The sequence below is a fragment of the Caretta caretta genome, chromosome 9 (assembly GCF_965140235.1).
Source record: "Caretta caretta isolate rCarCar2 chromosome 9, rCarCar1.hap1, whole genome shotgun sequence".
Lineage (NCBI taxonomy): Eukaryota > Metazoa > Chordata > Testudines > Cheloniidae > Caretta > Caretta caretta.
This window is the reverse complement of record NC_134214.1, coordinates 76736270-76762412: the sequence shown is the minus strand read 5'-3', so window position 1 is coordinate 76762412 and position 26143 is coordinate 76736270. Positions and strand designations below refer to the sequence as shown.

General features: G+C 42.0%; 2 protein-coding genes across 9 annotated transcripts in view; one reads left to right on the top strand and one right to left on the bottom strand.

Annotated features, from left to right (window-relative positions):
* CYSLTR1 (cysteinyl leukotriene receptor 1) overlaps positions 1-26143 on the bottom strand; it is a 292327-nt gene that overhangs the window by 233269 nt on the left and 32915 nt on the right. The window lies entirely within an intron of this gene.
* The window catches only part of LPAR4 (lysophosphatidic acid receptor 4), a 60899-nt gene that overhangs the window by 30178 nt on the left and 4578 nt on the right, over positions 1-26143 (top strand). For 2 of the 6 annotated variants that reach the window (XM_048865018.2, XM_048865017.2), the window contains exon 1: positions 8117-8447. The exons of 1 other annotated variant lie outside the window; for it this stretch is intronic. The gene's annotated coding sequence lies outside the window, so the exon portion shown is untranslated. Of the gene's footprint in view, positions 1-8116; positions 8448-9219; positions 9556-11108; positions 11127-26143 lie in introns of those variants that run through there. 3 more of the 6 variants (XM_048865015.2, XM_048865016.2, XM_075132447.1) reach the window with 2 other exon arrangements.

The window sequence follows — 26143 nt, the reverse complement described above, 5'->3', positions numbered from 1 at the left end:
ATCTGTTCCAATATCAGATTATTTCAATTACTGCACAGTTAACAATTTTAGTACAAGTGTGGAAATAGGACTTGGGAATGATTCCCCTCCCCCCCTCCGCCCGAGTTAATTTTCAAAGCATCAGTGTTTAAACAACTGTGTAATGAGTCTTTCATAACTCCAGTACTATTTCTAGAAGGGAGCATTAGTGCATTGCTCATGCATATTCATGCTCTGGCACATCACATTGTTACACTACAATACACAAGCCCATGATTTTAATACAATTATTTTCTTAAAGTATGATTAGAAACACTAGTCTATTACAATGGTTTCCCATGTTCTTTCTCCAAGGCAGCTTGATATTCATCCTTATCATTCTGATTCTTATTAATGGCCTGCTTGGTGACCTTGGGGAAGTCACTTCCCCTCCCTCCCAATGCTTGTTTTCCCACCTATAAACACTGGAATAGGGATACCCATCTTCTTTGTAAAACATTTTGAGATCTACTGATGAAAAGTTCTGTATAAGAGGTAGGTATTAACAACTATTATCATCCTAGTTTATTGAGAACCCCTGGCACACATGGAAGACAAAATCATAGGTTAGGAAAAAATAGACAGCTTGCGTGCACATGCAAATCCAGGCATTTAGCGTAGCTTGATATTTTTATGCTGACTGATCTAGAAAGTTGTACAGTTTGCTTTTTTTTTTCTTTCCCATAATTAAATAAAATGTACTGTGGTAGTTAACAATCAAAGTCCTTCGTACCCAGCTAATCATGCCTAATACAAGTGTGGGCTAAAGGTTGATCTACATGAAAATAATTGCTATTTGATGGCTCTGAAGTCAGAAAATGGGTCTCACCTGGACTGACTAATCCTATTTCTTAGTGGATTATGTACATTGGAAAACAGTCAGATAGGGCCTAGTCTGTATACCTCCAACTCCCACTGAAGCCAAAGGAAGAGTTTTGGGTGCACAGGGACTGTAGCATTGGTCACTAAGTTGGCACAGTTTGCAGTTTTTCCTAAAAGGAGGGTTAGGTTTAAACAAACATTTAGAGAAAAAATATCCTCTCATTTTATTAGAGGAAAACCCTGTCGGTCGGAGAAGTAGGGGAACATTTAGTTCTGCCAAATTAACAAAATATATACATTTTGAAGTGAAGACTTTTTAAAGTTACAGGAAACCTAAATCAATCCAAATGGTAAATCTCTATTTTTTATTGTCTAGCCCTAACTATTAAAATGACAAAACTGATTCCTTCCAAATGTATATTTTAAAAAAGCTTCTACAGCAGGGGTGGGCAAACTTTTTGACCCGAGGGCCACATCTGGAAATAGACATTGTATGGAGGGCCAAGAATGCTCACAAAATGGGGTTGGGGTGTGGAAGGGGGTGCCGGCTCTGGGGTGGGGCCGAAATGAGGAGATCAGGTTGCGGGAGGGGGCTCCGGCTTGGGGTGCGAAGAGGGTGGAGTGAGGGCTCCAGCTGGTATGAGGAGTTTGGGGTGTAGGAGGGTGCTCCGGGCTTGGATCGAGGGCAGGAGGGGGATCAGGGCTGGGGCAGGGGTTTGGGGCATGGGGGGGGGGTCATGGCTCTGGCTGGGGCTGCAGGCTCTGGGGTGGGGATGAGAGGTTTGGGGTGCAGGAGGGTGCTTGAGGCTGGGTCAAGGGATTTGGAGGGCAGGAGGGGGATCAGGTCTGGGGCAGGAGATTGGGGCACAGGGGGAGGCTTAGGTGTGCAGGCTCTGGGCCATGCTTACCTCAAGTGGCTCCCAAAAGCAGCGCCATGTCCCTTCTCCGGCTCCTGTGCAGAGGTGCAGCCAGGTGGCTCTGCACACTGCCCCGTCCGCAGGCACTGCCTCTGCAGCTCCCATTGGCTGCAGTTCCTGGCCAATGGGAGCTTCAGGGGTGGTACTTGGGGTGGGGGCAGTATGCAGAGCAGAGTCCCCTGGCTGCCCCTATGTTTAGGAGCCAGAGGGGAGCCATGTCACTGCTTCTGGTAGCTGCTCGAGGTAAGCACTGCCCAGAGCCTGCACACCTGAGCCTCGCCCCATGCCCCAACCTCCTGCCCCAGACCTGATCCCCCTCCTGCCCTCCAAATCCCTTGATCCCAGCCCCAAGCACCCTCCTGCACCCCAAACCTCTCATCCCCAGCTCCAACCCCACCCCAGAGCCTGCACCCCCAGCCGGAGCCATGACCCCCCATGCCCAGTGGGAATTCGAGGGCCAAATGAAAACAGGTGGCGGGCCCGTGGGCCGTAGTTTGCCCACCCCGTTCTACATGCTGACACTCTTCATTCCCAGTTTGATTCCCAAGTGAATTATTCTAATTAAGAAGAATTTGAAATGGAAACATTGACAAACTATTAAGTATTCTAGCACCAGTGGGTATTGAATAGTATCTGCTAGAGCTGGTTTGGAATTTTTCATCAAAGTGTTTTTTCAATGGAAAATGTCATTTCTGCAAAAATCAAAGTTTTCAGCAGGAAAATGTAAGAAGAAAAATTAAAAGTAAAACTTTCTACTGGGAAAATCTAAATGAAACATTTTGTTTGGGTCACCCTGAATCAAAATCTTTTCGTTTGTCAACCAAACATCAAAATATTTCTTTTTGGCCTGGCTGAATTTTAATCTGGGTACGTCTGAGCAGCCACAATGTCTCATGAGAATTGTTGTTCAGGAGCCTTACACCCCCATTTCTGCGTATGGGCCGGACTCCCTAGCTGGCCTTCATCTTCCACGATACTGGAGATGTCCATTGCTACTAGAGACTTTCTTTACCTCAGTTGACTAAAGCCTGTGTTTTAGAAGCACAAGGTCACCATGAATTGTATTCCTGATGTGCATACGTGCAATGTAGCAGGTGGCCATGATGACCTACAGTTAGACCTGGTTGAAAAATTTGACAAAACTTTTTTCCGAATTAAAAAGTGCTGTTTTGTCACAACCAAAATGTTTTGATTTCAATAAAAATTTCATCTGGAAGGTTTCTTGGATCCAGGATGGAATAGCAGTTCAAAACGAGAGACAAAGAGAGAGATCAGTGTAGGCAATAGCCCTGGTGGTTAGGACTCTGAATAAAGCAGAGCATGGACTGGAACCCAGGTCTCCCACATCAGCAGTCTGCCCCGGCCTAATTTTAGGTCTCATGCAGGCTTAATCCCACCCTTCTCCCCAAACCTGAGTTGCCACAGCTGCCACTACCTCCTGCCCCTGAGGTGGGCCGTCCTCCTCCTGCTTAGAGTCAGTGCACCAGTGGCTATGTGGCTGTCATCCAGTGCCCCTTGATGTCGTCTGTGCATGCTGTGGAGTGAGAGGAGCTGCCACTCCTTGGCGAGCATATCCTGGAACACAGCCCAGTGAGGTGGTGGTGGCTGGGAGAAACAGAACATACAGACACCCCAATACCAACCCCACAGGCAGGAGGAGGAGAGCTGACCTAGCCCAAGCCCAAGAAGGTTCGGTTGTTTTGCCACCCAACCCAACCCAGACCCAGCACTTGTAGTCTCGTTCCAGTGAGTTTGGGTTGGATGCAGGTCTCTATCCCTCTCCGTAATGGCTGCGGAACCACCTGTACAGAGAGTCCGTCTCTCAATTGCTCCAGCTGGAGCAGTTCCACATTGTATTAATATTCACAGGGCGTGAGAGACAGAGACACTACAGCCCAGTGGTCAGGACACTAACCTGGGATGCCAATAGCCTGCTGGCTAGCTAGAGCACTTGCCTGGAGCATGCAGATTTCAAGCAGAGACTTGAACCTGATCTCCCAGACCCCAGGCAAGTGACTTAGGCACCAGGCTATTAGCTCCTTTGGTCTCCCTTGTACTCATGTGGGTTTGTTTGGGTGAAAAAATGTCAAGAGGTTTCATTTACTTTTTGCATCAGAACAAAAATTGATTTTGAAACCTTGAAATCTATTGTGAACCCTAACTGGTTTTCAGGCAGCCCAGTGTGTCCAAACACACAGCGTTCATAAACTCACAGCCAGGTTGTCCATCTTGGCAAACCAACCATCCACCAAACCAGGATGACACAAGTATTGTCTTCATAAACAACATCACTACACTGATGGACTGTGATGATTTCAAACAGTCACCCACCTGATGCATGAGGACACCCTCTCCTACTCCCTCACATTTCTCCTTGAGGCTAACGTCACCCCTGGTGCTTACAACAAGTCACTTCAATTGCTAGGCTAAGGGGACTTGGGTCAGTAGGTGAGGGGCAGTTGGGGGAAGTCAACATTTATGTAATTATAAAACTAAAGTAAATTGAGTAGTGACTGTGTACGGAGAGCAAATGCCAGGAAATCTAAACACAGGGGATGATTGCCACTTCCGCTATAATACAAATGGTAAATATTTCATTGCCTCCATCTCCTCCTCCCTTTATACATGGTTTGTCTTCAAATTGTAGACTCTTTGGCACACAGAATATATTTACCTCTGATTTTATACAGCACTTAGCAAAATGGGGCCCTGATTCTGAATGGATCCTTTGACAGCTAATGTAATATAAATATTTAATAATCATAATAAGAATTGCAATAACAATTTGTAAAGACTGTAACAATGTGCCTGGAAGTATTCTCTTTAGCAAATGGTGCTTTTATCTTTGCTGCTTAGACTTGTGCATGGCTTTGATAAGATGTACAGATTTTTTTTTTAGGGGCCCAATATAATATTTCAGAATGTTTGGCACATGGTACAATACCAAGCAATGATTCATGCAGAAGCTAGTCACAAATTAAGTCTGCTTTTGTACAAAACAAAGAAAGGAAACAGAAATCACTCATGTGAAAGGAGGAGAGTTGGGACCAGTTAATGTCTATAATGTATATATATTCTAGGGGCTTTTAACAATGCAAGTTATTGATTTCGTACCCTGTTTTGGCTACTTTACAAGTAGAGCTGGGTGAATAATGGATTTTTTGGTTTATTGGCAATTTTGAAAAAAAAATTGTTCCAGGTCAAACTGAAAACAAGGTTTCTCAAAATTTTTGGTAAATCGAGTAGTTGAAAAAATATTGTTTTAGGTCAAAACATGTTTTGTTTGATCCAAAACAAAAATGTTTCCTTTAGGTATCAGGCATTCATGTTTTTTAAAATTTTAAATAAAATTAAAATTTTTTAAAAAAAGGCATTTTGAATAAAAAAATCAAAATGGTTTGTTTCTAAAATATAGAAACAATATGTTTAAAAAAAACCCCTCAAATTCAAAAAAATTGAAACACTGAAACAATTCAGCAAAAGCTACACAAATTCGCAAAACGTTTTAGTGTCGCTAAATCCGCATTTTTTCCCCCCACCAAAAAAAAAGTCACTTGAAAAATTTTGACCAGTTCTACTTGTAAGTACCTTGAGGCAGGGACAACACCTTCCTGTGCACGTATATTTTGTAGGCACAATTGGATATGAATTCTAATAGAAACCAATGGCAGCTTCAGCAATAGAAATGAATGATAATTTGGAACTATGATATTCCATTCTTGGGGGCAAAATTTGCCTTTGAAACACAAATAAAACTTGGATTAAATGCAATGCAAGTAACGCGCACCAGTGCAAGGCAGAATGTGAGAGTTATTGGATCACTGACATTATCACAGATATGACAGAAAAGAGCACATCAGTAGGGCTTCATTGTACAAACACTAACTATGTGTACTCTAAAAGCATGGCAGCACTTTTGCTGAAAATGTTGTGTATTCTAAGCAGCCATGGTTCCTGATAAGATAACAGGCTAGGTTGATTTGTTTTCCAAAATAGCTGGAGATTGCTGATGTACTGCCAATATTTTAACAAGGGATGCCGACAAAATTCCATGTTCCCCCAAGTCTATGAACAAACCAATGGGATCAGGGGTGGGGAGGATGGATGCTGCAGAGAGGAATTCTGGGTGAAGACCTATGAGATCTATTAATTTGTTTTTCCATTTTAAAGAACACACTTCCACATAATCATAACCAAGGATGGAGTCAACACACGGCCGCCCTCTTTTTTGTGTTTTTGTTTGTTTTTGTTTGGTAAATTAACTTACATTATGAGCACTTTGTTGGCTATTTTTATACTTTATTGCTGAAAAAATTATACTGAGATTATTGATAGTATAACACAGTATTCAGCTTGTTTAATTAGAAGTGGGGAAGGATGGGGCAGAATGTGTGTTTGAGAGCAGGTCTTGTGAGGGAACCAGGTAAGTGTCACCCAGGGAACATTTTTGGAAAATAACTGACGTTTACTCAGTTTAATCAGGTACTTTCCACAGGGTAAGGTTTGTTTTTTATGAGCCCTAGGAATTGCAATACTGGACCAGCACAGGGACTCTTCTAGTCCAGTCTTGTGCAGTTGCCAGTAAAACATGCTCCAGAAAAAAGAAAAGCCCATAATAGATAATTACGGAATAACTTGCCTATGCAAGAAGTTTCTTTCCAATTCCAGAGAGGGGGGGGGCAGGAATTATTTGGAATGGTTAGAGAGGGGAGTGAACTCCCTAAGGGGCAGGAAAGCCATCCCAACTCTCTCTTCAGCATGGCAGGAGAATTTTAATAAGGGGTTCCTGAGAGACCCCTCAAGCCCGCTGCTGCTAAAGATACCAGTTAATCAGTTAACAGTTAATAATTAAACCACTGCCTTGAGATAAAGCAACCACCCCAGATTAGTGCAGCGGTTTGATTAAATTCTAAAGGTATCAAAGTCACTGGTAAAGTTGCTAGGTTCTGGCTAACTATTATAATTGGCAGAATGCTGTTTTTTAAAAGATATATCCAGTGTTTATTCTTCAAAAGGAAACGTGGGAAAATTCTTGCAATGGCGGAAATACAGTAATTCTGGAGGACTGACCAAGTGACTGATATCTTTGAAGGGCTTTTGCCACGTAGGCTCACCACTAATCCACAGGGGTTTCTAGCCCCTCAGACTCTGCTTGACATGGCTACAGCTGTACAACAGCTTCAGATCAGCTAAACTGCATTTCTTTTGCTGAGGCCATCCTGAAGGTGTTCAAGTGCAAATTTCAGGTTTAGTGAATTTGTACTGAGGGCACTCAGAGGCAAGAAACTGAAACAATTTCTGTTTTTCAGTCTGAAAGGCAAAGGCCCAATCGGGCTCTCTCTGAAGTCAGCTGTAAAATTCCCATTGCCTATTATTCCCATTGCCTATTATGGTAAAATCAATTTTCGTTATTTTCCAGGAAGCCAAATCAGACCTCCCTATGTGTATAAATCTATGGATACAATTTACTTTGGTGCAATAAGCCAGCATGAGGTCCTCCATACCATTTAAAGCATGCAGCTGAACCGTGTAGGGAATTCCTTAGTTTACCCATACTGGTGTATGGGATAAGTTCTCTGCACACCTGTGTGCTGAAGAGGTTTGTGTGTCAGCCTCCTACAGGCTGGTTTGGAAAGCGGCAATCAGAGGAGAATGGAGGATAGACCATACAATCTGCCACTATGTGGTCAGTGTCCCTACTACCTTATGCTAGAAGTGTGGCAAGCCAGCAGCGACTATATCCCAGCCCATAAACTGGGGTACTGACCACAGAAATGGGGGATCAGCATGTCTGCAGCCCTACACCCTGCTTCTGGATTGGGATAGTGGCTTTAGTCTCCTCAACCCCTCCACTCCCATATCCTTTGCCCACAAAAACGTGATGAATCTGATTGTGGGTCGGTTACTAGGGGAGCTTTCAGTTGTGTGTTGCTCTGTAAATTAACACTGCTGCTATCTCCTCAGCCACATCTTCATTACTCATCTATATTCTCTCTCACCTTTAAATCCCAGGTACAAAAGGGAAAACTGACCCATTTTCACTTTGCACCTAAAAGCATTTGCAAATTCTTCACTTGCCATTTGAATCTATGTAGGTCTTTTTATGCAGTTTAAAGGGAGAATAAGTGAATCCTGACAGGATGAAATTCATTTATGGTCAAGGGAAGAAGGGCTACCACAGTGTCTGTGCTTCTGAGAGTTAAAGCTGCTATAATGTGAGATTCAAAAAGTTATTTGAGAGTCGACTGGATAAAAACCCATGGCAGCTGGTCATGATGACTCTCTCTCTCTCACACACACACACAGTCTGTAGGAGCAAGACAGAGAATCCTCTTTTTGCAGTGCTGTATCACCCGCCACTAGTCCAAGGAATAACATTCACTCCAGCTTCACAATGAGTTGTTTACTGGCCTTGGCTGCCTGTGAGAGCAGCCAGAAGAGAGCGGAGAAAAAGGAGAATAAACAAAATGAAATCAGGGCATGTGAGCTGTTTGGCTAAGTTTTAAAAACCAAAGTTTAAAAGCAGACTCAGGATCCCAAGCGGAGGGCTGGAGAAGGCTGGGAGAAAAGAAATGGACCACTACTTGCCATAAGAAAGTAAAGCTGAATAATTTGTCCACTAACATTGCTCTTCCTCCCAGACAGAAGACACCCGAAAACCTTTTCCTAGCTGAAGGGCTGGCAGTGAAGGTAAGAGATAGAAATAAAACTCCTGGTTAATTGGTAAGTCAGGAGCCAGATTTACTGAGACAGTAAGATTTAGCAGACTGGGCTATAAAGACCTGAGAAGTGCTACCTCTCTGGAGATTGTGAACTTTATAATGATCTCCATAAACATTTGAAATTCAAACTACCTTCTAAACGTTTTAAGCAGGAATCTAAGGCTTTCAGAGCAAACTGCTTGAGAGCAAGAGTCTAATCTGTTCTAGCTCATTTTTATCTAAACAGTTGCACACAGAATTTGAGATCAATAGGAAGTATGGAAAGATCAATAGGAAGTATGGAAAGATGTTAATATATTATCTTTATAAAGTTTCATTTTGCAGCCAGAGGGTGTTCTCTGGAGCATGCCTGACACAGAAATCTCTCCCCACCCCACCCCCCTTTTTTTTATAATTGGGTAGGTGGGTGTGGGGGAAATCACTGTAGTTGTAGAAACAAAATTTGAGCTTTCAGTCCTGGGTATTCCCTTGCTTTACAGTTGCTAGTCTAAAGCAATACTCTGCTGCAAGCACACACACACACCAGCTGTGTCAGCTAACCAACCGCTCAGGAAATAAGCTTTATCTATTGTCGAGCTGTACTTAAGCTGCTAATTCTTAACTGTGAAAGGTGCTTTTCCTGGGCAAGGCGCTTCAGGGAAAAACACAATCAGCCCAATGACTGGTGACTAAAAGCACAGAGGATGGGGCGGGATCACAGCTACTAATAATGCCTTCTTATCCAATGAAAAACATTTCCCATTGAGACCCCCAAGAGTTCCCCCTGCCCACAGATCCTGCATAGACATTGGGCCTTCTCTTGCGTCCTGTTTCCTAAGGCATGATGGCTGCAACATTCAGCAGTTTCTCTCCCCTAACAAAGGAAAGGAGATAACTGCTAGTAGCCTCACATTTTAAAGGATGAACGACAATCCGTAAAAAGCTAGAGCAGGCAGATTTTACTTATGGGATTAAACAAACCTTTATTTAAAAAAAAAAATGGATAAATCTATGGACTCCCAGAGAGGAATCTGTCTGAAAACTGCTAACTAGGTAGCTGTCTGGAGGCATGCTATCTCTAGCCCTATATCTCTTGGGTAAGTTTCTATTTTTATTTATTAATTTTCTGGTTCAGTTATAAAAGTGTACAGATTTAATGTCAGCTCTGAGAATCTGATTTTCATACTTTTAAAATCTCTGCGCAGACTGATACCAGCTGTAACTATTGGAGCCAATAGAATGATTTCACTCGAAATAAATCTAGCCCACTAGGTTGGAATTGTGGAATATTTTAGTACTAACTTAGCAATACTTTTATCTGGGGAAAGATTTCATTTCTCTTGCCCAAGCCATAATATTGTTTCTATGAAAGAAGTGCTAGTTTCCTGCAGTGATGTAGCAACATGTTTACAGTGAAAAGATTATCTCCATGTTTTTGGAATGCAATTACTCTGCAAAACTACTTACTTGCTATGAATTATTGCAGTGCAAACCATTGCAATGCACACTATCTCCTGAAGTCAGTATGACAAATTAAGGACCTCTGTTAGAGTTGTGTTTAATTAGCTAATTAATGTGCTTCAGCTAATCCAAATAATAGCAGCTTGTTCAATAATAAATTGTTTAGAACATTTTTTAACATTTTGAATTCAGTATCTGAAAGATACTGTTTAACTTAGGTTTAAACAAGCAAGCTCTATATTAAACAATGCTAATTTAGGCTGTCATCCTGCAAAGATTTCTATGCTTAGCGCACTGTGATAGTGCATACAGTTAAGCACGTGTCCAAATCTTTGCAGGATCAAGGCCCTAGAAACTATATTTCCAGAACTGAGTATAAGAGTCAACATTTCTCATTTTGTAAAACTGTTTTATTTTAAAGAATTAAGGGGCATTCATTTGCAGCCAAATTCTGGTCCCTTTTAATCAATGGCAAAACTCCCATAGATTTCAATAGGGCCATGATTTGGCTGTAAGTATATGTAAAAACTTATTAAATATAAAATTTATTAGGCATATAAGATGCCTAGTTATTATTAAAATGCGATGCTTTTAAAAAGAGAATTACAAATAAAAATCCCTTAGTTTTTTCACCATCTCAAGAACGGTTTGCAGCACAAATACTTTTAAATAACAGTGCTGAGTTTTTCTTTAAGACAAGGCAGTTCTATAATTTATTATTACTCCAATAGATGAATAGAATAGTTAGCAAAACCTAAAGGATGAGGAAGTTCAAAGCTCAGTGAGGATATCCTCTCACCCTACAATACTTTTTCCATCCTCTTTCTCTTGTTAGTTCTATGAAAGCCAAAGCAAACCTAGCAGGAAGCTAACCTTACTACTTTAAAGAGTTCAAAGCTTATTAACTTAAAGAGTCCTCAAATACATGGGGAAGGGGAGAAAGGACCCAGTGTACATTCCTTTTGACTCCTTAGAGACTAAAAATGAGACTTCTCCTGACTAGGGTTTAGGTCAGTTGATAAAACCAGTGTCCTTTAAATTCTGGAGATAGAAGTTCAGAACATACAGAGAAAGTACAAATAGAATCATGCCTGAATGCAGTTACCTATTAACTTTCATTTCAGAAGATGTGGTTTGACAAGGAACAGAAAGAAAATACATCAACTTGTCTCTCGTCATGTTCTCTGACAGAAGTGAGATATTAATGGTAATAGTTTCTAAGTGCTGCAGATCACAAGTAGCAGAAAAGATGCAATCCTAGCAGTAGCACTTTCCGCCCCTAGAGGCTGTGTAACATAACTAGGGTGACCAGATAGCAAGTGGTGAAAAATCGGGACGGGGTGGGGAACAATAAGAGCCTATGTAAGAAAAAGCTCCAAAAATAGGACTGTCCTGGTAAAATCGGGACATCTGGTCACCCTAAACATAACGGATAGAACATGGGACTAGGAATAGGAAACCTATAGTCTAGTATCTAGTACTGCCACTTTTAAGGGTATGTCTGCACTTCAGAATTAGTCCAGGCTTTTACCCAGGTGTCGCTCCTAGCCCCTGTCCTATCCAACCTCAAAAACCTCTCACCTGAGAGAAGTGCTTTCAACCCTGGGTTAGAGCTGAGATTCTGCTTTCACTTGGACGGGTAACCCACCCACTTTGCAGTGAGGATGCAGTCTAAATCACTGCATTATTGATAGTCCACCAATGCCTTCCCACAATTTCACCCGTGTGCTCAGAACAGAACTTCTCCCACAATTCACTGGGAAAGAATCAGAGCAGCTCAGCTTACTGCAGCATGAAGACTCATGGGATGTGCCCACAGAAGTCCTAATGACACGCATGGGGGAACACAGCATCAGTTAGGACACAGTAACTTGGGTGTGGTTTTACAGTGTGGTCACTCACATCCAGGCCAACTCTGCAGAGAATTCATACCCTTACATGCAGGTTGGGTCTGAGCCTGTCCCCATTGACTTCAGTGGTGCAAAACCAGACCCTCTAAGTTCTGGATCAGTTTCCAAAATAGGGAAAACCATAATTAAAACCCTGCCATATCTCATAGGATTAACAGCATTACAAGGTTTACTAAATGTTTGCAAAGAGCTGTTTACGTGTAAATCACTATAAAGTTGCTCTGTATTTGTATTAATATTATAGGATTTCTTCAGTCAATTTTGCCACAATTGTCAAAGTATTTATATTCATATTCTTCCTGATTTGTCAGTCTACTTATGTTAATTTTTTAAGATATATTTGTGTTTGTTAGAGTTCACCAAAACATGACATCTAGTTATAGAAGATTGCAGCCCTAGCTTGCCTGCTAGAATTTAGACCAGGTTGGTAGTGAAGAACATTAATTACCATATGACACATTGTTGGCCTTCCATACGGAAAGCAAGCTGATTAAATCAATCCAGTCCCTGGCTATTTGCATGGACAGCTGTCTACTGCCACAAATGACATTCTATTTAACTATCCCACCAGACAGACATAGGACTGAATGGGTATGGAGCCTGAAATCCCCAACCATCCCCAGTGGGGTTTTACCAGGTCAAGTGGGTATAAAGGATTGCTCTGCTGCTATGCTTGTTCCATAAATAATATGACTTTAGTCTCTGGGGACATGAAGCCACCACCTTTCACAAAAGCTTAATTATTTTACTGGAAAGAGAAGTTATCTATTCACCAGAGCAGACAGTGGTGGTACATGTTTTGCTCAAATGCACCATCTCCTGCATTTACTCAAGAGAGACTGTGCTCTGAAAGGGTGAAGACCAGTTCAGTTTCAGTAACAGTTTAGCCTGTCCTGATCCCCCTTAAATGAGAGAGCTTTCTGAATTATTTGTAGTTTTGTTTTCTAGAAAATTCAAATACTATCTTTATCTTGGCAAGTTTGAGCAAGTGAATTTGAACAGTGTTCATCAGTCATTCAACTTTAGAAATGAATACATACGAAGGCAACAATAGCTTGCTTTTTGTATCATAGGTCTTAATGAAATACACACAATATGCTTTTTCATAATACTTTAAAAAGTTATGTATGTTCACAAAGAAAGTCACATCTGAAAAGATGTTTTTGTTTTCAAGTTAAATATGAGTTGTATTGCATTACTCAAAAATAACACCACCTCCCCTCAAACCATGCTGTAGTTTTCCCACCATTCTCTGTCATTCTTGGAAATATGGCATCTAGAAATTGAATTATGGGAATGAAATTATGGTGTCTCTGAATCTGCGTTTTTCTAAGGACAAATCATTCTAGCTTTATTCCATTATTATAGCTTTGCTCCCTGTAGTTTATTACTGAAGGAGTAAGATATCACAACTCTCGCTGTCTGTTAGCTTTCAGCACTCGGGTGTGTTTTCTCTTATGTATTTTCATTATAATTTACTGAATTTTTTTCAATTTACAAAACAAAATAAAAGCCTGATTTACTGGAGAACCCTGGTTAGGAATATGACATTTTCTCTGTGAGAGGGTATAGATGCTTCTGTGAAAACACCAATCAAGCCTCTAGGTCAGTTTACATCAGTTTTGGCAAAGGTACCTGTGACACATAAAATATGGATGCCTAATGTCCAAAACCATGTGATAATCTAACTCCAAGGAGGTGCTGATTACCTTCAGCTCTCAGGCTATGTCTAGACTGCAGTGTAAGCGCAGGGTTCAAACTCAGGCTCAAGCCTAACCCCCCTTCTGTCTACACACAAATCGTGCTAATGCAGGGCTTGGTCCCAGGAGCCCACGAGTTGGAGGGTCTGAGACTGAATCAGCTAGGACCCTGTTGCTCTGCAGTGTAGATGCAGGCCCATTGGACTCCACCAGCTGGGAGTCCACCAGATGTATCTCACAATCCCACCGGCCGACTTTCTTTGTCTTCTGGACAGTCAAGTTTGGTGGACAGTCAATTTTCCCCCCATACTGTACCACAAACACAGAGCTAGAGCATCCATATTTTGGGAGGGCACTAGGAAGTCTCGGGTATGGGTTGTTGGACTCAGGCCTCCATAATGCAGTGCAGATGCTGGAGCCTCACGTTGGGACCCCAGGTTCAACAATTCCTAACCTGTGGTTACAAATGAATGTAGACGTTCAAGCTCTGGGTTAACAAACCCAGGGTCTGCTAATTCAAGTTCTACTAACCCTGAGTTTACATTGCAGTGTAAACATACCCAAAAATAGTCAGCTCCTCGGCTAGTGCAAAGCAGCACCATTCCAGTGCAGTAAATGGTAATACGTCCATTTACACCAGATGAGGATCTAGTCCATAGACTTCAGTGGGAGTTGCGGGTGCTCAGCACTTTCCAGGATCAGGCCCTTTGAGAGAGCCTTATTACATCAATAAGATCACCTACCAAACCAGTGCAGGGTGCACATTCTGCAAGTTCTGGAGCACTCCTGTGGGATGCTGAGTGCCTTCAACTCCTGCTGACTTCAGTGGGGGAGGAATGAAGCACCTCAAAGGAGATCAAACCTGTAATCCCCTCATCACAGAGTTTTATAACTGCAAAATCCTGAGACTCATTTGTATTCTGATGGAGGCTGAGTGAAACTTCACTGAAGCTGGTGGGCATAAGACACCATTCATTCAGGATAAATGTAAGATGCAGTTAAGCTTCTTTTTACAGTAAGATAGATGAAAGTGTAGGAGCCCCTGACCCAAACACAGGCCATATGCAAGGCTGGTCAGAAAAATGACTTATTGGGCAGTGGGGTTTTACTGGGAATTATCTGATAGAGGTGTGCATGTGAGAGTAGAAGCACCCAGAGAACATGCAGAGAAGCAGGCCAAAAGCCAAGCAAGACAGCAAGAGAAGCACTGAAGACATGGCTGAGAGAGAAATCCAAAAGAGAGAGGGAACTTTTGGGCAGAGTGCTGGCTGGAAAGAGACTTTGAACTTGGAACAAAGAAACTCCTTCCTGTTTGATTCCTCTTGTGTTCAGGGAAATAGGACTTTGTACATTCTTTGTAAATAAATGGGATTGCATCAAAGAAATACCTGACTCCAACATCATTTTCTCCTTCTAATGGAAACAACCTACTAAACTCCAAACATTGGCTAACTGGTTAGGTCACAAGCATAACAGGGTTTTTAAAATAATTTTTCATTGATTGTTTTCTGTACTACATTCTCTGTTGGATTTTCCAGATTTTGCATGGTCTACTGCTATGCTGGCCAACAGCAGCACTACATTAGATCTAGCTATACCAGTGTAAAGAGAGATCCACCCAGTAAGAGACTTGGGCATGAAAAAAGACACATGCAAAATTACAGTCTCAGTCTTCAGACATCATATTGAGGTTCCTTTGAAAGTTAGGCCCAAAAGGTTGAGTTCTCTTTTTACTAATAATAATCCATTAATATATATGAATTGAGGATCAAGTTTACCACATCAGTGTACACACACATTATGGTGACAGTTTGAAACATTTACTGGAATGTAGCTCTAATCTTAGAATAGATTAGGGGATGAGGGGTCTGGGAAGAAGGCATTTTTAGTGAAAGGAAAAAACAAAATATCTTGCCCTGAAGGTCAGCATATGATTATTGGTTAGGTCAGTTCACCATTCCGATAAAAGGAAAATGTTTTAATGAGCTAAACACAAAACAGATAGAGCACAGAGAAGTCGCCATGCACAGGAAACGCCTTGTAGCTCTCCAAGGACTGTTAGAAGAGTCAACAACAGTGCTGATCAATCCAAAAGGAAACAAACGGTTATCCTTTAGGATTATAATTTATATAGATCAGGTTTCCCTTTCCACATTCAGTGAAGAAAAATCTCTAGGAAGAACAACTCTAATCCTGGCTCCTGTTTTGGCCACTTTATTCTCCTCTGCTAGTGCAAAAAGGAGCTGTAGGACCATGGGTGCAGGTTGGGGGACAGGAGGGGTTGCCTCCCCGAATGGAGGCAATGTGGGGGGGGGTTACATGCCACTGCTCCCTCCCCCAATTGCTGCGAGTGCTGCAGGCTAGGGCAGCTCAGTGGGGACTCTCTAGACGGGCCCAGCCATCCCTATGGGGTGGGACCTGCTTGTTCACCAACACCCCTCCCCCTGCCCCACAAGCTGGGCCCAGGCAGGACACCAGCCTTGCTCCCCACTTGCTCGGACTGGTGTGCAGCCCTTTGTCAGGCAGCCATAGGCCAGCTATGGCCGCAGCAGGGTCCTGGGAGAAGGGTTGGGGCTTGTCTCCAAGGTGACCCAGCCCCGCACCATGTCTGCGCCCAGCCATGGCCCTGGCCCCTTTGTCCGGGGTTCATGCGGCGCCACCGCGGGTGGGCAGTGCAGGCGCTGGGCCCTCATGGGCAGTGGGAGCGGGGACACTGCCCAGAACCACCACAGTTTCTCCCATCCCACCCCTACAGTGGGAGAGGCCAAGAGAAAGGGGGTGTGGCCAAGGTGTGTCTACCCCTGGCTGATTCCTGGCTGCTAGAAGGGCCTGTTAGGACCCAGGATTATGCCAAAGGTTCAGATGGCCCCAGCTCTGGAGTAGTCTAAAACTTTGCTTTTTGTCTAATGTATTTCATCTGGGATCGACAGCACTGAAACATGGTGAAATCCTGGCCCTACTGAAGTCAATTGGCTTTTTGCCACTGATATCAGTGGAGCCAGGATTTCATCAATTATTTCAGCCTCAGCACCCACGAGGTACATAAGAACATAAGAACGGCCATACTGGGTCAGACCAAAGGTCCATCCAGCCCAGGATCCTGTCTTCTGACAGTGGCCAATGCCAGGTGCCCCAGAGGGAGTGAACCTAACAGCCGATGATCAAGTGATCTCTCTCCTGCCATCCATCTCTACCCTTTAACAAACAGAGGCTAGGGACACCATTCCTTACCCATCCTGGCTAATAGCCGTTAATGGACTTAACCTCCATGAATTTATCTAGTTCTCTTTTAAACCCTGTTTAGTCCTAGCCTTCACAACCTCCTCAGGCAAGGAGTTCCACAGGTTGACTGTGCGCTGTGTGAAGAACTTCCTTTTATTTGTTTTAAACCTGCTCCCCATTAATTTCATTTGGTGGCCCCTAGTTCTTATATTATGGGAACAAGTAAATAATGTTTCCTTATTCACTTTCTCCACACCACTCATGATCTTATATACCTCTATCATATCCCCCCTTAGTCTCCTCTTTTCCAAGCTGAAAAGTCCTAGTCTCTTTAATCTCTCCTCACATGGGACCCGTTCCAAATCTCTAATCATTTTAGTTGCCCTTTTCTAATGCCATTATATCTTTTTTGAGATGAGGGGACCACATCTGTATGCAGTATTCAAGATGTGGGTGTACCATGGATTTATATAAGGGCAATAAAATATTCTCTGTCTTATTCTCTATCCCTTTTTTAATGGTTCCTAACATCCCATTTGCTTTTTTGACTGCCGCTGTGCACTGCGTGGATGTCTTCAGAGAACTGTCCACAATGACTCCAAGATCTTTCTCCTGATTAGTTGTAGCTAAATTAGCCCCCATCATATTGTATAGTTGGGGTTATTTTTTCCCAATGTGCATTACTTTACATTTATCCTCATTAAATTTCATTTGCCATTTTGTTCCCCAATCACTTAGTTTTGTTAGATCTTTTTGAAGTTCTTCACAGTCTGCTTTGGTCTTAACTATCTTGAGCAGTTTAGTATCATCTGCAAACTTTGCCACCTCACTGTTTACCCCTTTCTCCAGATCATTTATGAATAAGTTTAATAGGATTGGTCCTAGGACCGATCCTTGGGGAACACCACTAGTTACCCCTCTCTATTCTGAAAATTTACCATTTATTCCTACCCTTTGTTCCCTGTCTTTTAACCAGTTCTCAGTCCATGAAAGGATCTTCCCTTTTATCCCATGACAATTTAATTTATGTAAGAGTCTTTGGTGAGGGACCTTGTCAAAGGCTTTCTGGAAATCTAAATACACTATGTCCACTGGATTCCCCTTGTCCACATGTTTGTTGACCCCCTCAAAGAACTCTACCCTTTACAGAAACCATGTTGACTTTTGTGCAACAATTTATGTTCTTCTATGTGTCTGACAATTTTATTCTTTACTATTGTTTCAACTAATTTGCCCGGTACTGACGTTAGACTTACCGGTCTGTAATTGCCAGGATCACCTCTAGAGCCCTTCTTAAATATTGGCGTTACATTAGCTATCTTCCAGTCACTGGGTACAGTAGCTGATTTAATGGACAGGTTACAAACCATAGTTAATAATTCCGTAATTTCACATTTGAGTTCTTTCAGAACTCTTGGGTAGATGCCATCTGATCCCAGTGACTTGTTATTGTTAAGTTTCTCAGTTAATTCCAAAACCTCCTCTAGTGACACTTCAATCTGTGACAATTCCTCAGATTTGTCACCTACAAAAGACGGCTCAGATTTGGGAATCTCCCTAACATCCTCAGCCGTGAAGACTGAAGCAAAGAATTCATTTAGTTACTCTGCGATTACTTTATTGTCTTTAAGTGCTCATTTTATATCTTGATTGTCCAGGGGCCCTACTGGTTGTTTAGCAGGCTTCCTGCTTCTGATGTACTTAAAAAACATTTTGTTATTACCTTTTGAGTTTTTGGCTAGCTGTTCCTCAAACTCCTTTTTGGCTTTTATTATTAAATACATTTAATTTGGCAGTGTTTATGCTCCTTTCTAATTACCTCACTAGGATTTGACTTCCACTTTTTAAAAGATGCCTTTTTATCTCTCACTGCTTCTTTTACATGGTTGTTAAACCACGGTGGCTCTTTTTTAGTTCTTTTACTGTGTTTTTTAATTTGGGGTGTACATTTAAGTTGAGCCTCTATTATGGTGTCTTTGAAAAGTGTCCGTGCAGCTTGCAGGGATTTCCCTCTAGTCACTGTACCTTTTAATTTCTGTTTAACTAACCTCCTCGATTTTGCATAGTTCCTCTTTCCGAAATTAAATGCCACAGTGTTGGGCTGTTGGGGTGTTCTTTCCACCACAGGAATGTTAAATGTTACTATATTATGGTCACTATTTCCAAGCGGTCCTGTTATAGTTACATCTTGGACCAGATCCTGTGCTCCACTCAGGACTAGATCGAGGACTAGACTAGGGGGGAGGGATAGCTCAGTGGTTTGAGCATTGGCCTGCTAAACCCAGGGTTGTGAGTTCAATCCTTGAGGGGGCCATTTAGGAATCTGGGTCAAAAATTGGGGATTGGTCCTGCTTTGAGCAGGGGGTTGGACTAGATGACCTCCTGAGGTCCCTTCCAACTCTGATATTCTGTGTGATTCTGTGAGAGTTGCCTCTCCCCTTGCGGGTTCTTGTACCAGGTGTTCCAAGAAGCAGTCATTTAAAGTAGTGAGAAAATTTGTCTCTGTATTTCGTCCTGAGGTGACATGTACCCAGTCAGTATGGGGATAATTGAAATCCACCACTATTATTGAGTTTTTTATTTTGATAGCCTCTCTAATCTCCCTTAGCATTTCTTTGTCACTATCACTGTCCTGGTCAGGTGGTCGATAATAGATCCCTACTGTTAAATTCTTATTAGAGCATGGAATTACTATCCATACAGATTTTATGGAACATGTGGATTCATTTAAGATTTTTTAGTTCATTTGATTCTACATTTTCTTTCACATATAGTGCCACTCCCTCCCCACCCTGTACGACCTGTTCTGTCCTTCCGATATATTCCTGGAATGTCCCACTGGTTGTCCTCACTCCACCAGGTTTCTGTGATGCCTATTATATCAATATCCTCCTTTAACACGAGGCACTCTAGTTCACCCATCTTATTATTTAGACTTTGAGCATTTGTGTACAAGCACTTGAAAAACTTGTCACCGTTTATTTGTCTGCCCTTTTCTGATGTGTCAAATTCTTTATGTGAATGTTTCTCATCTGATCTGGCCCATACTTTATCCTCTTCCATCCTCTCCTCCTGACTGAAACCTAGAGAATCTCTATCAATAAACTCTCCTCTCAGAGAAATCTCTGTCTGATCCACATGCGCCTCTGCAGCAATCGGCTTTCCCCATCTGCTTAGTTTAAAAACCTTTTTAATGTTAAGTGCCAGCAGTCTGGATCCACTCTGGATCCCATCCTTCCTATATAGGCTCCCCCATCCCAAAAGTTTCCCCAGTTCCTAATAAATCTAAACCCGTACTCTTCACACCATCGTCTCATCCATGCATTGAGACTCTGAAGCTCTGCCTGCCTACCTGGCCCTGCACGTGGAACTGGAAGCATTTCTGAGAATGCCACCATAGAGGTCCTGGATTTCAGTCTCTTTCCTAGCAGCCTAAATTTGGCCTCCAGGATATGTCTCCTACCCTTCCCTATGTCATTGGTACCTACATGTACCATGACCACCAGCTCCTCCCCAGCACTACGCATAAGTCTATCTAGATGCCTCGAGAAATCCATAACCTTTACACCAGGCAGGCAAGTCACCATACAGTTCTCCTGGTCATCACAAACCCAGCTATCTATGTTTCTAATGATCAAATCTCCTATTACTAACACCTGCCTTTTCCTAATGACTGGAGTTCCCTCCCCCAGAGAGGTAACCTCAGTGCAAGAGGATACCCCATCATCATCTGGAAGGAGGGTCCCAACTATGGGAAGGTTTACTTCTGTTCCCATTGACTCCTCTCCTTCTCTGGGCCTTTCATCCTCCTTAACAGTGCAGGGGCGGTCTGACCGGAGGTGGGACAAATCTACAGTGTCCCGGAAAGCCTCATCAACATACCACTCTGCCTCCCTTAGCTCCTCCAGTTCTGCCACCCTGGCCTCCAAAGCCCATACACTGTTTCTGAGGGCCAGGAGCTCTTGCACCAAATGCACACATGTCACCCACCCACAAGAGGCAGGTAATCATACATGCTACACTGAGTGCAATAAACTGGATAGCCCCCACTCTGCTGCTGAGCTTCTGTCTGCATTTTCTCCTACAGCTACCTAGGTTAATGATAGGGTTTTTGTTTAAATCAAGGAGTTCTGATTATAGTTTAGTTTAAAGATTTTAAACAATGGCAAGTGTACCTCACCCCCTTTCCAAACCCCCTCTCAAAACTCCCTGTTAGCGGTCCCTGGTCGCTTGCTCACTGCTTTATAAAGCCCTGGCCTTGTTGATAGCCCCGCCCCCTGACTAAGGCTCAGCCAGTGAACAGAGGCTTCTAGATTTCAAACCTTGTTTAGAAGCTCACTGCTTCCAACTGCCGTCCACAGCACAAGGTCCTTCAAACAAACAAACAGACAAACACAAGCTCAGCACGCAGCAAGTAACCCCCAAACACAAACACACATTATAGACAGCCACTTGCCCCAAGGGTTCCGTATTTGCTCCTCCTTCACCTGGAGAACTCCTTCTCGAAACTCCCTGCAAAGCTCAAAGGTAAGTAGCATTTGTGCTCGTAAATATGGGGAAACTGAGATAATATAGGTGCTGAAGGTACACAGCAAGTCAGTGCCGGAGCCATGAATGAAAGCCTGACTCCTTCCCTTATTGTAAGGCACTAGAAAACTCTACCTTTCACTGTAACCTACATTTCATCTTCCTAACAGTAAATTGCTTTGTTAAAATATGCATGTTTGTGTGTCGGAGGATCTTGTTTGGCTCTTTGGAGTTAGAGGCTTTAAAGGGACAACTTAAAAGTCACACTCTATCTGAATATGTTTTCCTACTATTGTCACAGATAACACCTAGGATTACTAGAGTTGCAAGATTAGAAAAAAGTCTCTTTTCTGCTTTCAGTTACTTTGTACATTTAACAACACTTTGTTTATAGACAGTTTCATTGTTTTCTGTTGTCTGTCAACCAGTTTCTTCTGTTCATGTGGCTTTTTCACACATCAACAGGAAAGAGGAAAAAAAACCTTTTGAAAATAGGAAAAAGTTACTTTAAAACCACAATAACTGGCAGGGGAAGGTGTAGTGCCTGAATCTAATTCTAGATTAACCTTATTTCAAATGAATGTCCAATTAAAAAAACAACAACACTGTTTCCTCTACCAGTAGCCAATGGAGTCAGTGAACACCTACTCCTGCTGTGTGACAGGGGGCAACCTTTTGTGACCCCACCCTATGTTATGCGACTGAGGCCAGGAAATAAAGATCAGTCTTTTACCGGCACTTGTCTCATATCTTTACAATATTGCCAGACCTGAGCGTTCAAAAATCATGAGTTCCCAAAAAACAGATTTGTTTGAGCCTTTAGACTGTACTTAGATCATTTTTTCAGGCTCTCTCTCCAAAACCGTAAGCAGGGACATCATTTGCTAAAGGCAAGGGGGAAGTTGTCTCCCCCCCATCCCAACTTTTCATAGGTCTGTATGCTCCATTATCTCGAGTTACCAGATAGCAACGTGAAAAAACAGGACAGGGGGTGGGGGTTAAATAAGCAAAAGTCCCCCAAAACAGGACTGTCCCTTTAAAAACGGGACATCTGGTCATCCTACCATTATCTTCCACTTTTTGCACACCCCTCCCCCCCTCAATTTTGGATGACATTAGGAATGAAGGAATCATCCGATGAAGTGAGCTGTAGCTCACGAAAGCTTATGCTCTAGTAAATTTGTTAGTCTCTAAGGTGCCACAAGTACTCCTTTTTTGCGGATACAGACTAACACGGCTGCTACTCTGAAACCTGTCATTAGGAAAGCAATAATTGCTTAGTTTCTCATTTGTGATCCTATTTGGGACAGAGAACATCCTCTACGCTGACACAACTTTGCTCCCATCTCAGAATTTTTCTGAAATGACGCCCCTAACCATAAGGGCAAAAAACTTTTTCATAAAAAAAAAGAAAGAGTAATGTAAGCTTTCAGACAAAAATCAACATATATTGCAAGACTCACAATAAAGTCATATGAGCTGGCTTTATTACTATCCCAAATGCTAGCTGGGGTTCTGGATTCAGGGTTGTTAATTTTTTAATTTAAACCTTGTAAGACACCAGAAATGCTTGATAACTAGATGCTACTGTGATATGTCTATTAGAAATACCTTAGATTTGTCACACAATCTCATTTTGCATTAAGAAAACAAACCATATCTGTGGGGTCCATATTTACAGAGATGTGTTACAGTCTCATATCAGTAGTTCTCATGCAAGTCTAGAAGAATCTACATGTTGCAGCCCTTACACAGGTTTATGCCCCAATAAATCTGAAGAAAAACTAAAACTGTCTTTAGACCAAAATAAATTCCCATCCAAAACCTCTACCTAATCCAAGTAACCTTAGAAATAGACGAAAGGGAGAAAATTCCAAATCAGTGATTATAGTGACTTTGACCTTAACTCATCTCACTAGGCTTCGCAGACATGATGCATAAGACATGTTTTAGTGCAGTGTTACACACTGTGGAGCCATATCTTTATATTCTGTCAACTGGATGCACAATAATGATGCAAAAGCCTTTTCATGCCGTTCTTGCCAAGAATAGGAAAAGTTGTCATGCTGTGTGCAAGGGCAATACATAATGGTCTACTACTGGGGCAGAGGCTGTATGTACTGACTCATACAGCCAAGACCCCATGACCCTTGCACCCCAACTCTTTGGTCATGAAAGGCCTGTACGCTAGCCTATTTGCATGAGGCAATCCAGAGCAATTCTGTCGCATCACCTCCTGGCCTATGGCTTTTCTGTCATGCACACAGGTACACCTTCCAAAATTTGGTCCTATTTGTGTAACACTATTTTGTGTCATAAAGTGCATTAAGCATAATAATTCCGTCAGAATTTTGAAAGGCTTTGGCCATCTGAGTCAAACTAAGAAAATCAACAAGCCATTTAATTTTTATTTGCTGTATACCCACATGACTTCTTAAATATTCATGTTAACAAAGTTCAAATCACTTTACATCTCCACTAAGTTAGTATAAAAAGCAAGGGAAAGAAGCAAATGTATTGAGATGATGTGATTTGTAAGTTTTGATTCCAAAGTAGTTTTGTAAAGTAAAAGTGATCCAATTAATGTATATTTTATGCATAACATATAAAACAGACATATAGCACTGAAGGGGACCTCAAGAGGTCCATCTCCACCTATGCTGAGGGGGATTGAAATATACTTAGAATTAAGCTTGCCAACTTCATAATGTTTGAAAACCGGACACTCCATCAGGAGTTCTGGAACATCCTCCACAGTGCATCTTTGCTGCCCTGAGGCCCCACCCCCTCCTCGGTCAGCTTCCCTCTTCCTGGGTTAGGAGGGACTCGCCTGCGCAACCGCAGCTGAGTGCTGTAGCCGCCCGATGTAGGTAGGAGACAGCTTTGGCTGAGTAGGGCTGCCCACAGTAACCGAACTTTGAGTGTCAGTCAGTAGATCTGATTGGACACTGTCAGGTCCCCTTTTTGACTGGACTTTCTGGTCGAAAATCAGGCACCTGGCCACCCTACCTAGAATGTCTAGGTATACTTACAGTTAGCACTGAGTTCATACTGTATTATACTGGGCCTCCAATGGCTAACGTGTAGGGAAAGAGATGTCAAAAGCAACAAAAAGAAGGCAGCTTCATGAATAAAATAAGACGAACTCAGTTTTTCCTTTTTTTTTTTGAACAGTTAATTTATTGTGTGTCAAGAGCAATATTTTCAGTGCAAATATACTTCTTTCCCAAATTAAAAGCTCTCTGGAAGCCAAGTAAATATATTTGATAATTACAGTGCCTCGAGAAGCTACGATGTGGCAATAATGAGTGTCATAGTGCGTAAGGACAATAGAGTCAGAAACAAAGGGATCATGTATTTTAGGAAAGACGAGGCGATTTCCTTAATTTTCAGTGCATGGCAGGTGAAAGTGATCCCTATAGCACATGAGAATTGAGTGAGAGCAAGCCTGACTGTCAATTATCTGTTGCAACACTGCTGGCTTCATTCTCAGTGGGGCTGAACTGGCGTACCTGACAAAAGATGTAGAGTCACGTGAAGCTCCCAGTTATTCGCTACTCTAATGTAAAAGCACTTTTCTATATTCCATTATGGCATCGCTTCTAATCTAAAGATCTGGTCTGCCTGAAAAACAGTATTCCAAGTTACTTTGTTTATTTGATGTGCACTGAACTTGGCATGTTAAAAACGTGAAGCTAGATCTTCTTAATCTTTCCCAAATGAGTGATAGGATGGTGAGTATGACAGGCAGGGAAAATTTGCTGTTGATTTAATTTTGGTTAGAGAGAAGGAGAATGTATCTTATATTTAAAGCATTAAAATTATAGACCCTGACACCTTGTAATTGAAAGTGAATGACTCAGTTTGAGTAATTTGGTAAACAACATGGGTTCATATTTTCTAGATCATAACCTAGTTTGGACAATTGTTGGTAGACAATTCTCAGGCTGATGCACCAGGAAAGTGAAATATGTCCATGTGACTCCTTGTTAAATGAAAACAAAAAAATTAAATGATCCAGCATCTTTTCTCCAGAGCACTTGAGCTGCATTGTATGTAGCTCATATTGCTGGCACATAACATAGCTTGATTGTGAACAATAATGGTAAATATTTCAAAATACCCTTTGAATATACACGCCTTTGTTTCTGAATGCACAGTCTGGGGCTGCCAAAATGCAGGACCACGTACACAAATGGGAAAATTGAATATCCAACGATCTGATGTAAGTTTTGGGTGAGTAGAAACATAGGTTCCCAAAATTGTACCCTCCAACATTTGGACATATATGGAACCTACATTGAGGCCACATGGAAAACCTGGCTCTCAATGAGGAAAAAAAAGAAATCTATTTATGCAAGTTAAATTTCAACATAAACATTACAGATGGAGATAAAGTACAGTCTGTTTATATACTGTATGTGGGTTAGAAGCCAGGAAGTTAATCTAGTAGACTGAGGTTTAAGTTATGAGGCAAACCATCCCTGTTGGAACTACATATATTTGTGAACCTGGTTAATTCTTGCCTTAAAGGCAGGCAAAATATAAAACCTATACAAATTCATTTGATATAGATATAGCCAGCTAAATGTGTAGGTCATCCTATGATTATTTTTAGATTATTTCACAATTAAAGAAAGTGTATTTTTGTAGTATCTCTTCCAAAACAAATCGCTGTGGAATTTTCTTCTGTGTTCTGTTTCCTACTGCTTGGCAATGAAATTCAATTTGTCATGAATTTAGTAAAGCAGACATTGAAATAGTGAAAGAGAGAAAATGTGTGGATTACAAAGCTGAGACACACCAGAAGAGCATTTTGCCCCCTACATTTTTTTTAAAGACAGTTCACATAAGGAAGCGTCTGT